Source organism: Danio rerio, chromosome 19, assembly GCF_049306965.1.
Source record: "Danio rerio strain Tuebingen ecotype United States chromosome 19, GRCz12tu, whole genome shotgun sequence".
In the NCBI taxonomy this organism is placed as follows: domain Eukaryota; kingdom Metazoa; phylum Chordata; class Actinopteri; order Cypriniformes; family Danionidae; genus Danio; species Danio rerio.
The window spans coordinates 14,159,998-14,172,045 of NC_133194.1; the positions used below are offsets into that span (position 1 = coordinate 14,159,998).

The 12,048-nt window shown below is 36.0% G+C and overlaps 1 protein-coding gene across 43 annotated transcripts in view; it reads left to right on the plus strand.

The window, feature by feature from the left end:
• The window catches only part of rims2b (regulating synaptic membrane exocytosis 2b), a 254,309-nt gene that overhangs the window by 86,398 nt on the left and 155,863 nt on the right, over positions 1 to 12,048 (plus strand). The window lies entirely within an intron of this gene.

The following is a 12,048-nucleotide window of genomic DNA, read 5'->3' on the forward strand; positions in this document are numbered from 1 at the left end:
TTCTATTTCTGCGATGATATGGCTGAACGACAGCACAGCTACTAATATCGTGATGACCTCAGGTGCTGATTGTGTACTTAATTTAGTCTTAATTGTTACCATTATGAGTTTGAATACCATTTCACCTGACCTTTATTCTCATACTGCAGCAGCATATAGCTTATTCATTCGGATGCCCTTCCATCCAAAACCCATCACTGAGAAACACATAAACACACTCGTTTACACACATACACTAGAGACAATTTAGCTTACCTAATTCACCTGTAGCATATGTATTTGGACTGTGAGGGAAACCTGGAGGAAACCCACGCGAACAAGAGGAGAACATGTAAACTAATCAGCGACTTTCTTGCTGGGAGGCGACAGCGCTACCCACTGTGTGACCGCACCATCCCCAGATAGCTTATCTCAGATTTAAATAAATAAATTAAAAAAAAAAAAAAAAATATATATATATATATATATATATATATATATATATATATATATATATATATATATATATATATATATATATATATATATATATATATAGCTAACGGACAGTATAAACGTGAATGTTAGAATTAGAACTGTAAAGTCAGTGCAAACCAACAATCTCAGTCCCGAATCATGTACTTTTAATAATGTTAATGAGGCTTAATTTTTCCTATTTAGATACTAAACCTGTCCATTTCATTGGGAGTGCAGTGCACTGTTCTGCTCTTCTTAATGGTTTTTGTTTTTCTCCATGTGGTTTTTTGGTATTTTTGGTAGACAGCCAAATTGCTTGTCACTGAAATCTTGTTGTGTAATTTTAAGACATTGTGCCCTATCATACACCTGGCGCAATGCGGCAAAAGGTGTGATGCAATTGTTTGTTTGCTAGTTTCAGCTTGGCGCATAAGTCATTTTGATTTTTTGCACCACGCTGTTTAAATAGCTAATGCATTTGCGCTCACAAAATCCAGCACAGAGCGAGTTAGTTGTGCACCTCGCTTAAACATTTCTTAAAACGCTCAGGATTTACAGCAATACACAAATATCTTTACAAATGAAAAATAATTAAAGCAATTAAACATTACAAAAATTTTTATTCTCTACATAAATATAAAAACCACTCTTTCATGCCTTCATCTCGTGCGGCTTTTTCAGTTTATTCATAACAGTTTGCTTTTGTATAATGTTATTATTAGTAGTATTATATATTATATGCATATTTGTATTTGTTTTATTAAAAACTAGCTTATATTTGCCCCCCTGTCAGGTTTTAGACCATATGAGTCACAGCATGTGTATCTGAACTTAACTCAGTTTTTTGACCACACTTCGTTATTATTGTTCATTTATGCGGAAAATATTTAGCTGGAAATTTTTAATCAAATCTTTGTGCTTAACAAACTAGATTAATTATGTAGGCTAATGGATGTCTGTGCGTATAACACATTTTCTTATCCACAAAAGAGAGTGAAAGTGAAAGTAAAGAATAAGGAGGCTCATTCTTTTGCTACAGATGGTCTGTTTAACTGTTTTCTCACTAGTGAAGCATTCAGTTTTTCCACTTACAAAGTCCCCCATGCAAATTGCAAATGCATTATGCCACGATGCAACTGACTCTGAAAAAGAATGAGAGATGAGACTCTGATTGGTTTATTCTTAAAACACACCAATAACTCATTAAGAGAATAAGCTCAACCCTGTTAGACCATGCGGCACAAAGCGGATTTTTCCATCTGCTGCGTAAAACGTACAGTATGTCAGAATAGTCAGTTCATTTCCCTGAGGCAACCCCTGATAAATAAAGGACTAAGGCAAAAAAAGAATGAATAAATGAATGATTGAATGAATAAGACACTGAAAACGTGTGTATGTGTGTAGTAACAAAACTGCGTCATTCACACAGACAAATGTAACATGTAGATCTATAACAGTGTCTTGTGATTTAGGGCACTATCATAGACTTGGTGCAATAAGGCGCACGGTGTGGATGACACGATTCGTTGTTATTATCAGACCAGCACAACTGTAATTTTCACGTTTTGCACCGCGTTTTTTAAATAGCAAATCCATTTGTGCCACTCTGGGTGTGGACTCCTGGCCTTGCTGGTCTAAAAAGATGTTTTAAGGCACATTGTTGGTGCGTTGCTAATTTGAGGAACTGAAATAGACAGATGTTAGAATTAAGCTTTAAATGTTTGTTATCCTGTATTAAGAACTCATTAACCTAAAAGTACAGTCTTTTTTTTTTTTTTTTTTAAACAACCTTTGTCTATGAGTTACTAGAAAGCTCCTAAAGATGCGCACCTCAATTAGTCCAGCAAGTGGGAGATCAGTTTTTTCACTGCAGTGAAAATGTTGCTTTGAAAGACTTGTCTGATGTAAAAGTATTTTATTGCTATGAGAAATTTACTCTATGTTTTTGTTTGCAGAATGTTACTAGGCAACAGAGGCACACACATTCGAATAGAAAAATAGCTGACGCTGAAATGCACGCGGCCAGTTTGTTTTGGTAATTAAAGTAAAAAATGTGTTTTGTAATTTTAATAAAATAACAATTTTGGACTGAAAATTCAAGGTACTATACAATAGTTATGGGTTTTATTAACAAAGTCATATTTAAAACAGTCAGAATTACTGCCTCTAGTTTTAGTGTTAACAAAGACTATAAAATCCCAGCAGGAAAACAGTTCTTTAACTAACATCAGTGAAAAAGTAGACAGATGTGATATCTTTGCTATCTTATTGGCAGGTCTGTTTACCTCACAGTCGTTGTTGATTCTCTTCCCTGAATTCTCTGCACCTCTTCAATGGAGTCTGTCCCGCTCTACTGGGGTGTGCCCTACTTACAGTGCATGGTGTGTGTATGTGTGTGTCTGTGCATGTGTGTTTTTTACGAAGCTAATAAGGCAGTCATAGAGCTTTCAGATGGAAGCAGGTCAGTTGGATCCTCCTCGGTGAGAAGCTGTGATCTCTACTTCTGTCTGATCAGTGTGTGGAGGCTCCAGAGGGCCGATCACAACACCAGTCCTCTGCTTAAATCAATGCACTGGCCACATTTGATTTACACCATCTGTCCAAACGTGGGAATGGATGAAGGAGCTTGCTAATGGGTTAGCAGAATCAGTTGAGAAGGTGAAGCGCGTCATTTCCACTTGTGCAGTGATTCTTCAAGAGGGGTCCAGGTCCCACTAGACAGCCTCAGGATGACTTAAGGCCGGGATGCACCAAGCCGACAGTCTGCCTTTGGACAGTGCCAGTTTCAGGCAGCATCTGTCTGGCTGTTTATTTGATGTGTTTACAGGATCAAATTAGAGAGAGTTTGCCCGATTCAACAAGTAGAATCAGTCTCGGATGTCAGTAAAAGAGAGCACTCTGATTGGCTGTTCATCTATAAAGTGCGAGAGCAAAAACCAAGCAAACAAAGCAAGTCAGGAAGGAACGCACAAAAATCTAGATGTCATTTTGTTGTGTTTCTAATATATTTGCAAATGGTATGGCATATCATATTATCACGTGAGTATGACATATCATATTTACATGAGTGTATCCCTGTGTGTTGAGCATGAAGTACTGTAAAAACGGTACAGTAATGCTGCTTTGTTTACAGCTCATATATGTGTGCAGCAGTAGTTCCAGTTTCTCTTTGTGGAATGACAGATAACGACAGATTCAAATACAGAGACTGCCACATGCAGGAATGGACAGATAAATCCCCTCATGCAGGCACAGAATATATGTAATCATTTCAGTTGGCTGACATTCGTTTGGTGTGTTCACATGGAGATTTTTGGTCCAAACGGGAAGAGATGTGACAATGCAGTCTGTTTCCATCGCCGCTAGTTCTTTGACACCAGCTCGGTGTGTGCTTTAAAGTCACATTAGGTAATTTTTGCCTTTAGAAGACATACTTGAAGGACATCTTAAAGGTTCGGGAAACCCTAAAGTACTTTTTTTTAAGCAGATTTGTGTGTCTTGACCATCAGTTAGCACCTGTCAGCTTTATTTGTGGGGAAAACTGGATAATTTTGAGCTTTTGTCAGCTAATTTCATCTTCTGGGTTTAAACTCTTTTTGGGGCGGGATCAAAATCAGGGATCTATCATGAATCTGGTAGTGGAGTAATGACGTGCCGGTTTCTCATTATTAATATTCATAGCAGAGTTTTCTTATCCTATGAGAAGACCCTGCTTCTTAATTAGAGACCTGCCAAGCTGACCTGCCAAGCTGTGACCCAATAACTGGGTGAAAGCATGTCTGCTTGGCATGGGTTGTATGCGTTTATTCTCATGATCCACTGGGTTTTTTTGCATGCTTTTACCCCTGATTCTGTCAAGCCCAATACAGCAAAGCTGTTGGTTTGCAGCAAGCATTTTTGTCAAGAGAGCTGTACGAGAAAGGGAAAATGGTGGACTTTGTATTTTATCAGTTGAGTTTGTTACCATTCAGACACATTGCCTATATCTGTGCTGCTGTGTTCGCCTATGTTAAAAAATCCTCTGGCAGGGCTAATGGTTGGAATAGACGGGGCAAGAGACCTGCCGCACTGATCACCACTTTGTCTGCATTCAGACCCAGTGTTTCAGGAGGAGAGAAGTTCTTCTCATTTATAGTGTTTATATGAACATGATTATCTTTATAATGATATAAGAAATTTTGGTTATGTGTATATTTAATGCCTTACTACTGAAAGCAGCAGCACATTGTTAACCTCAGATCTTGAAAATAAAATAAATCATTTACCAACAGTTATCAGTGATTCAGCATGTGCATTTAATAAGGTTAAAGAGGTTTAATATGTATTTATTATATTATAAACCTTGCCATTTTGTTCTAAAATTGTTTCGTCTGGTGCAAACAGTCAAATTGTGAATTACTGCAAATCTAGTCACGTAGCATGTTGTTAGGACACAGGGTTACAATGTAACCACAACCTAATGTTTACTTATGTAATATTTATATTGTTTTCTAGTGAATAAACACCTTATGTGGAACTTTGAATCTGCGTCTCATTTCAGAGTCTGCTACTGTCCATCAGAGGTCGCATTTCGCTCACGGACGCATACTTTAGGAGCCTTCCTGACTGAATAAATTAAATGCACTGATTTCCTCTGAGGCAACCTGTGTGCTGAAATAGAATTGGCTAAACTGGCATAGGGCAGGTTAAATGACCAAGACAAAGACAGATGCTCAATGTGTAATGCACATTTTCAAAGTAGAATATCTGACTTTAGTATTGCTTTTCAGATAAACAAGTATGTTAACTTGGTATATTCTTAAATATCTGCAAACATATTATGGTATTTTACAAGAGTTTAAAAACGTACATACATCACCTTTAATTCTATCCTATGTAACTGTTTATTATTGTGTTGCTATATAAGCTAAACACTAAATATGCTATTTCAAGCAATGGCTAATAAACAACACAAAACTAGAATAATAACTGCATCATCATATGCACAACAGGTCTATTTACCTAATATCGCAGGTCTATTGAGCTAATATTGCACTGTTTAAAAGCTTCACAGACCTTCAATACAGTCAGACATGATTGAAAGTGATCTGACTTGTGATTCAGTGAGCAAGTAATTAATTCAGTAATCACTCCCACTGACTCATAAGTGTTTTTGATGTATTGGGAAAAAAAAAGAAAAAGACTGGGTCATGAGTCATTTGCTCTCTTTTTTTCTGCCTGCAAAGCAGTATGAATATTTGATGTAAAATATAATTTATTTTGCTGTGGCATTTTAGATTCAGTGTTTCTGGAGTACTTCCACAGATCCACAGATAAATGCAGGTGTTGATAAATTAAGCAGTGAACAATACTTTAATTCTAGTATTTGTTCATATTACTGTTAGGGCTCTATTTTGACGGTCCATGCGCAGAGCGCAAAACGCAGGGCACAAACGCTTTCAGGGTGTGTCAGGACGCGTTTTTGCTAATTTAAGGACGGGAAATCTGCCTTGCGCCAAGGCGCATGTTCTAAAAGGGTTGAGTTTATTTTCTTAATGAGTTATAGGTGTGTTTTGAGAATAAACCAATTAGAGTCTCATCTCTCATTCCCTTTAAGACCCAGCTGCGTCACGCCAAGAGCGCATTCGCTATTTACAGGACGCAAAGTAAGTTTAAGTAGAAAAAATTTGCATTTCACAAGCAAACAGTTAACAGTTGACAGTTTTTTTAACAGAAAACTGTTAAACAGAGCATCTACTGCGTGAGAATGAGAGATAAATGATCTACTTTCACTTTCGCTCTTGGATAGGGAAACCTTTACGCACAAACATCAATTAGCCTATAAATAATTAATTTTGTTTGTTAAGCGCAAATATTTGTTTCAAAACTATTTTTAAATTCAGTTCTAATTTCTAGCAAACAAATAAATGAACAATAATGACCAAGTGTGATCAAAATACTGAGTTATTTCCAAATACACCTGCCATGCCCCATATGGTCTTAAACCTGACAGGTGGGCAAATCTAAGCTTGTTTTTAATAAAACAAATATAAATATGGATATAATAAATAATACTGCTAATAATAATAACATTATACAAAAGCAAATTGTTATGAATGAACTGAAAAAGCCGCCCGAGATGAAGAAGACATAAAAGCAGTGATTTTTCATATTTATGTAGGCTAGAAAATAATGTTTTGTAATATTTTAATCCTTTATATTTATATCCTATATCTATTCTTATTATATCCTATATATATCCTTAATATTTACATTTTTTTCATATGTAAAGATATTTGCCTATTGCTCTCTTGTGCGTATTAAGCAGTGCGTAAGCAAGGCGCAACTCTGCGCCGGAGTTTAGACCGGATTAGTTTTGGTCTAATGAAAAATCTATTATAGTTTCTAAAAATAGCGACGCGCCAGCAGTGCGCCTCAGAACGCCTTTCTTTTTAGACCAGAACGCCTATGGGCGCACAAATGAGCGCTAATGCATTTGCTATTTAAACAGCGTAGCACAACGCCTCAAAACGACTCTTGCGCCAAGCTGAAACTACCAAAAGACTATTACGCCGCGTCTTGCGCCACACTGCGCTGGGTGTATGATAGGGCCCTTAATGTTAGTTAATGAAAATACAGTTGTTCATTACTAGTTCACAGTACAATAACTAATGTTAACAAGCATAATTTGGATTTTGATAACACATTAGTGAATGTTGAACTTTGATTTATAAATGCTGTTCAAGATTCACACTCACTGGGCACTTTATTAGGTACACCTGCCCAACTGCTTGTTAATGCAAATTTTTAATCAGCGAGTCACATGGCAGCAACTCAATGCATTTAGGCATGAAGACATGGTCAAAACGATCTGCTGCAGTTCAAACCGAGCGTCAGAATGGGGAAGAAAGGTGATTTTGAACATGGCATGGTTCTTGGTGCCAGACGGGCTGGTCTGAGTGTTCTAGAAACTGCACAACCACACACAACCATTTCTAGGGTTTACAGAGAATGGCTCGAAAAAGAAAAAATACCTAGTAAACGGCAGTTTTGTGGGCACAAATGCCTTGTTGATGCCAGAAGTCAGAGGAAGTTGGCCAGACTGGATTGATTTGATTAAAACGGCAACTAACTCAAAAAACCACTCGTTACACCCGAGGTATGCAGATGAGCATCTCTTAACACACAACACGAGAAACCTTGAGATGGATAGGCTACAGCAGCAAAAGACCTGTCAGCTAAGAACAGAAAACTGTGGCTACAATTTGCACAGGCAAAAAACGTTGCCTGATCTGATGATTCTTGATTTCTGCTGCAGCATTCAGATGGTAGGGTCAGAATTTGGCATCAAAAACATGAAAGCATAGGTCCATCCTGTCTTGTATCAATAGTTCAGGCTGGTGGTGATGGTGTAATGGTGTGGGGGATATTTTCTTGGCACACTTTGGGCCCATTAGTACCAGTTGAGCATGGTGTCAACACCACAGCCTATACCTGTGTATTGTTGCTGACTATGTCTACTTCTTTATTACCACAGTGTACTCATCTTTTGATGGCTAATTCCAGCAGGATAACGCACCATGTCATAAAGCACAAATCATCTCAGACTGTTTTTTTTAAACATGACAATGTGTTCACTATACTCAAATGGCCTCCACAGTCACCAGAACTCAATCCAAAAGAGCACCTTTGGGATGTGGTGCAACGGGAGACTCGCATCATGGATGTGCAGCCGACAAATCTGCAGATGCGTGAAGCTATCATGTCAATATAGACACAAATCTCTGAGGAACATTTCCAGTACCTTGTTGAATCTATGCCATGAAGGATTAAGAGCAGTTTTGAGGGCAAAACGGGATCCAACCCGGTACTAGCAAGGTGTACCTAATAAAGTGGCCGGCGAGTGTACTAGTTCATGTTCGTTAATACATTAATCAACATTAACTAATGAAATCGTGTAAAGTGTGACACAAACACTAAATATATAATTTTAAATAATGGGTAATTGGCACAAAACAACAACAAGATAAGTCATGGGGTCCGTTCTTCGTACGTGGATTACTCAGTTAGCTGGATTTGGATATTGATGATTTGACACGATCCAGGATCGTTTCGTTCTTCAAAGCTGATCCGAGAGTTGTTGTCATGGCAACAGATCTGCTAGGTCAAACCTGATCGGGAGCAGGTTCAAATCATATAAACAGGATTAGATCGGCTCAGTTCAAGCAAAGATAATACAGAAAGTATGTACCGAGTTCTGATATTTTCTTACAGTAAAAGTTATATACACTTGGGAAAATAGTAGTTTTTAACTATATATTTAAAGTTATAGTCATTAATAAAATAAATAAAGTTTTACATATTAATAAAACGTATGCAATCTGCACCCTCAAAATGAAAGTACAAAGACTGCCACCTGGTGGTGCAAAGAGAAAACTTATTGATATGAACTTTTTAGATCGCTTTAGTACAAATTGTGTATAATAGAAATGCACAATATGTGACTTTTTTTAAAAGCAATAATACATTTATGCAGTCATAAACATGTTTTGACAGTTAATATGCCAGTGATGCTTCACAAAAGTTGCAGACGCCTTTACCAATATCAAAATGCTTTTGGAAACAACCAGTTATTCTTTACACCGATTAAAAAACTGTACTATAATAAAGAAAAGCTTTTCTAAATGTAGAACTAAATACATTGATTTGCATTGAAATACATGATGAATACTCTTGTCTTGACAAATGAAAGTGTAAAGCCTGCAGCTCACAACAAATGTGAAGTTACTGCGTGTCTTATTTAACAAGCTGTTTACTGCTAATTTGATGTAATTTTGCTCACATGGATTATTGAATATTAATCAGATGATGTCATTACGCTGCTGTGCCGTCAGCCAATCGTTGCATTGCTGATCATGATTTCGAGGATCGATAGATCTGTCCTTAACAACAAACGCAGCGATCTCAGATCAGTTCATCCAGACATTCTAATCTGATTCGCGAACTTGTTTGAAGAACCAAATAAGCGAGAGATCAGTTATCAAGATTAAAAGATCCAGGATCTGCCAAATCATCTTAGATCACTTAAGCGAGGTACGAAGAACGGACCCATGATCACCATTGTTATTATTATCGTCAATTTGCTATTATTATAGTGAAATAATTACACTAATATTTGCTGGAGTAAAATTAATATATTAATAAAATAATGTATTTTTACATTGTTAATTTAAAAATAATAATACATATGAACAGCAAGACCATTTAATAATAATAATAATAATAATAATAATAATAATAACAACAATAATGATAATAATAATACTGATAATGACAATAATAACAATAATAATAATAATAGCAATAATAATAATAATAGCAATAATAATAATAATAATAATAATAATATACAATTTAAAATATTGTGAAAATATTTCTGTCAATTAATTATTGTTTCTACTACTACATTTAATAATTTTCTGTTATATTATTATTATGATTATTATTTTTGTTAATAGTAGTAATATATTTAGTATATTAATTTATTTAATAATAATAATAATAATAATATTAATAATAATAATGATAATAATACAAATCATATTAGTAATAATAATAATAATAACAACATAGTTGCTGTAGTTGTTAATAATAAAAATAATAATAATAATAATATTAATAATAATAATAATAATAATAATAATAATATTATAGCCATATTGATGTGTAATAAAAAAGCTTGCATCCCTGAATTCCATCATATTTGCCTATGTACACATTTTCATTATAAAACAAGCTCTTCATTATCATCAATCAGCTTTTTTGACTGTAGGTGGCGCTGTGATCTCACTCTCACACAGATGCAACTACTGTATGCACACATTCACAAGACCTAGAGATAATCTGTCTACTAGAGAAATAAACTGGACTGTTATTATGCCTTCCTAAGCGCGCACACACACGCACACACACACACACACACACACACACATGCATGCACACAACATCAGATTTATGAATATGTGTGAACACACACACATACAAACAGACACACAAACACTCTCACTCAGAGCTCAGAGAAATACACACACACACACATACATGCTGAGACAGCCAAGCTATATCTGCTGATGCATCAACGGGGCAAGGTTTATTTCACCATCCCATCATTTCTTTTTGTTTCTGGAGTTTGCCAGGGCAAAGAGGAAGATGATAATGCCGGAATCCAGAGAAGGAGTTCCGTACAATTGCAAGGCAATAACCGTCAGGCAGCCAATAATCAGCTAAGTACCATAATCCTCCTTGCAGGATAAAGTCGTGCTTGACCTCCAGCTATATACAGCCTGTGATAACAGCATTAAACGGTAACACCGTTCTCCACTCCCAGAAGCCTTTGCTCCTCGTGCATTTGGTCTCTCGGCAGCTCTCGGCATCTCTCGGCCCGATTCGGCGTCCAGAATTGACTCTTCGCTCTGGTGTAGCAGGCCGCCTTTCACAAGCTAGGAGGGGTTTATGACGTGCTAAGCTAACAGCTAGTAGCACCTGTGTTTTCCTGCCGTGGTGACCTGGTTTCCCCCTGGCTGGACTTTTTTTAGTTCTGTTTATTGGATGGGGATTTGCGGTTGATGCAGCCTCGCAGCCCAGATGTGCAGCTCTTGATTGACAGGTGTGTGAACACACGACACGCTCGGATGAGGAAGATTTTTTTTTTTTTTTTGCCTGTGCAGCATTTGTGTGACAGTCGAGTGGCTCTCACTGAATGCTGCTTAGTTGACAGTTTTGTGACAGGCATACAGATGTTCGGAGTTATTATAATGGCTGAGTAATTTATGTGTAGAACTAGACGTACTCTTTGGGAAGCTTCTCTTATAGGGCTGGGCAATGTACACTCATAACATGATGTTTACTCTTTGTTCAAACTACTTATTTAAAATGAGCTGAAACAACACAATTCTTGAATGGTTTTGAGGAGCCTTAATTTTTTTATGTTCAACCCACCTAAATTTATAAAAATTAAAAAGTTATTTTAATTCCTTCTTGTTTTCCCAAGAAAATCAATTGTGTGGAACCCAGCATTTTTGACAGGGTAGGTGGATAATTTTTTTTTTTTTTTAAATGTAATATTTGATGTTATTGCTTTTTTTTAATTATTATTTATATACCAAATAAACTTTTAAAACAACAAATAATTTGAGTTTTGACAGAATTCAGAAAATCTGAATACTGTTACATTAGGAGTTGATTGTTGCAAAGTGTGAAGCCATGGAGAGTTCATCCACCACTATTTATTTATTTTACTATTCATTTGACTATTTACTATTTATTTTATATATACTATTTATAATAAACTTATTATTCATTTATATACAGTTGAAGTCAGAATTATTAGTCCCCCTGAATTATTAGCATCCCTGTTTATTTTTCCCCAATTTCTGTTTAATAGAAGATTTTTTCAACGCATTTCTGAACATAATAGTTTTAATAACTCATTTCTAATAACTGATTTATTTTACCTTTGCTATGATGACAGTAAATAATATTTTACTACATATTTTTCATGACACTTCTATACAGCTTAAATTATCATTTAAAGGCTTAACTGGGTAAATGAGG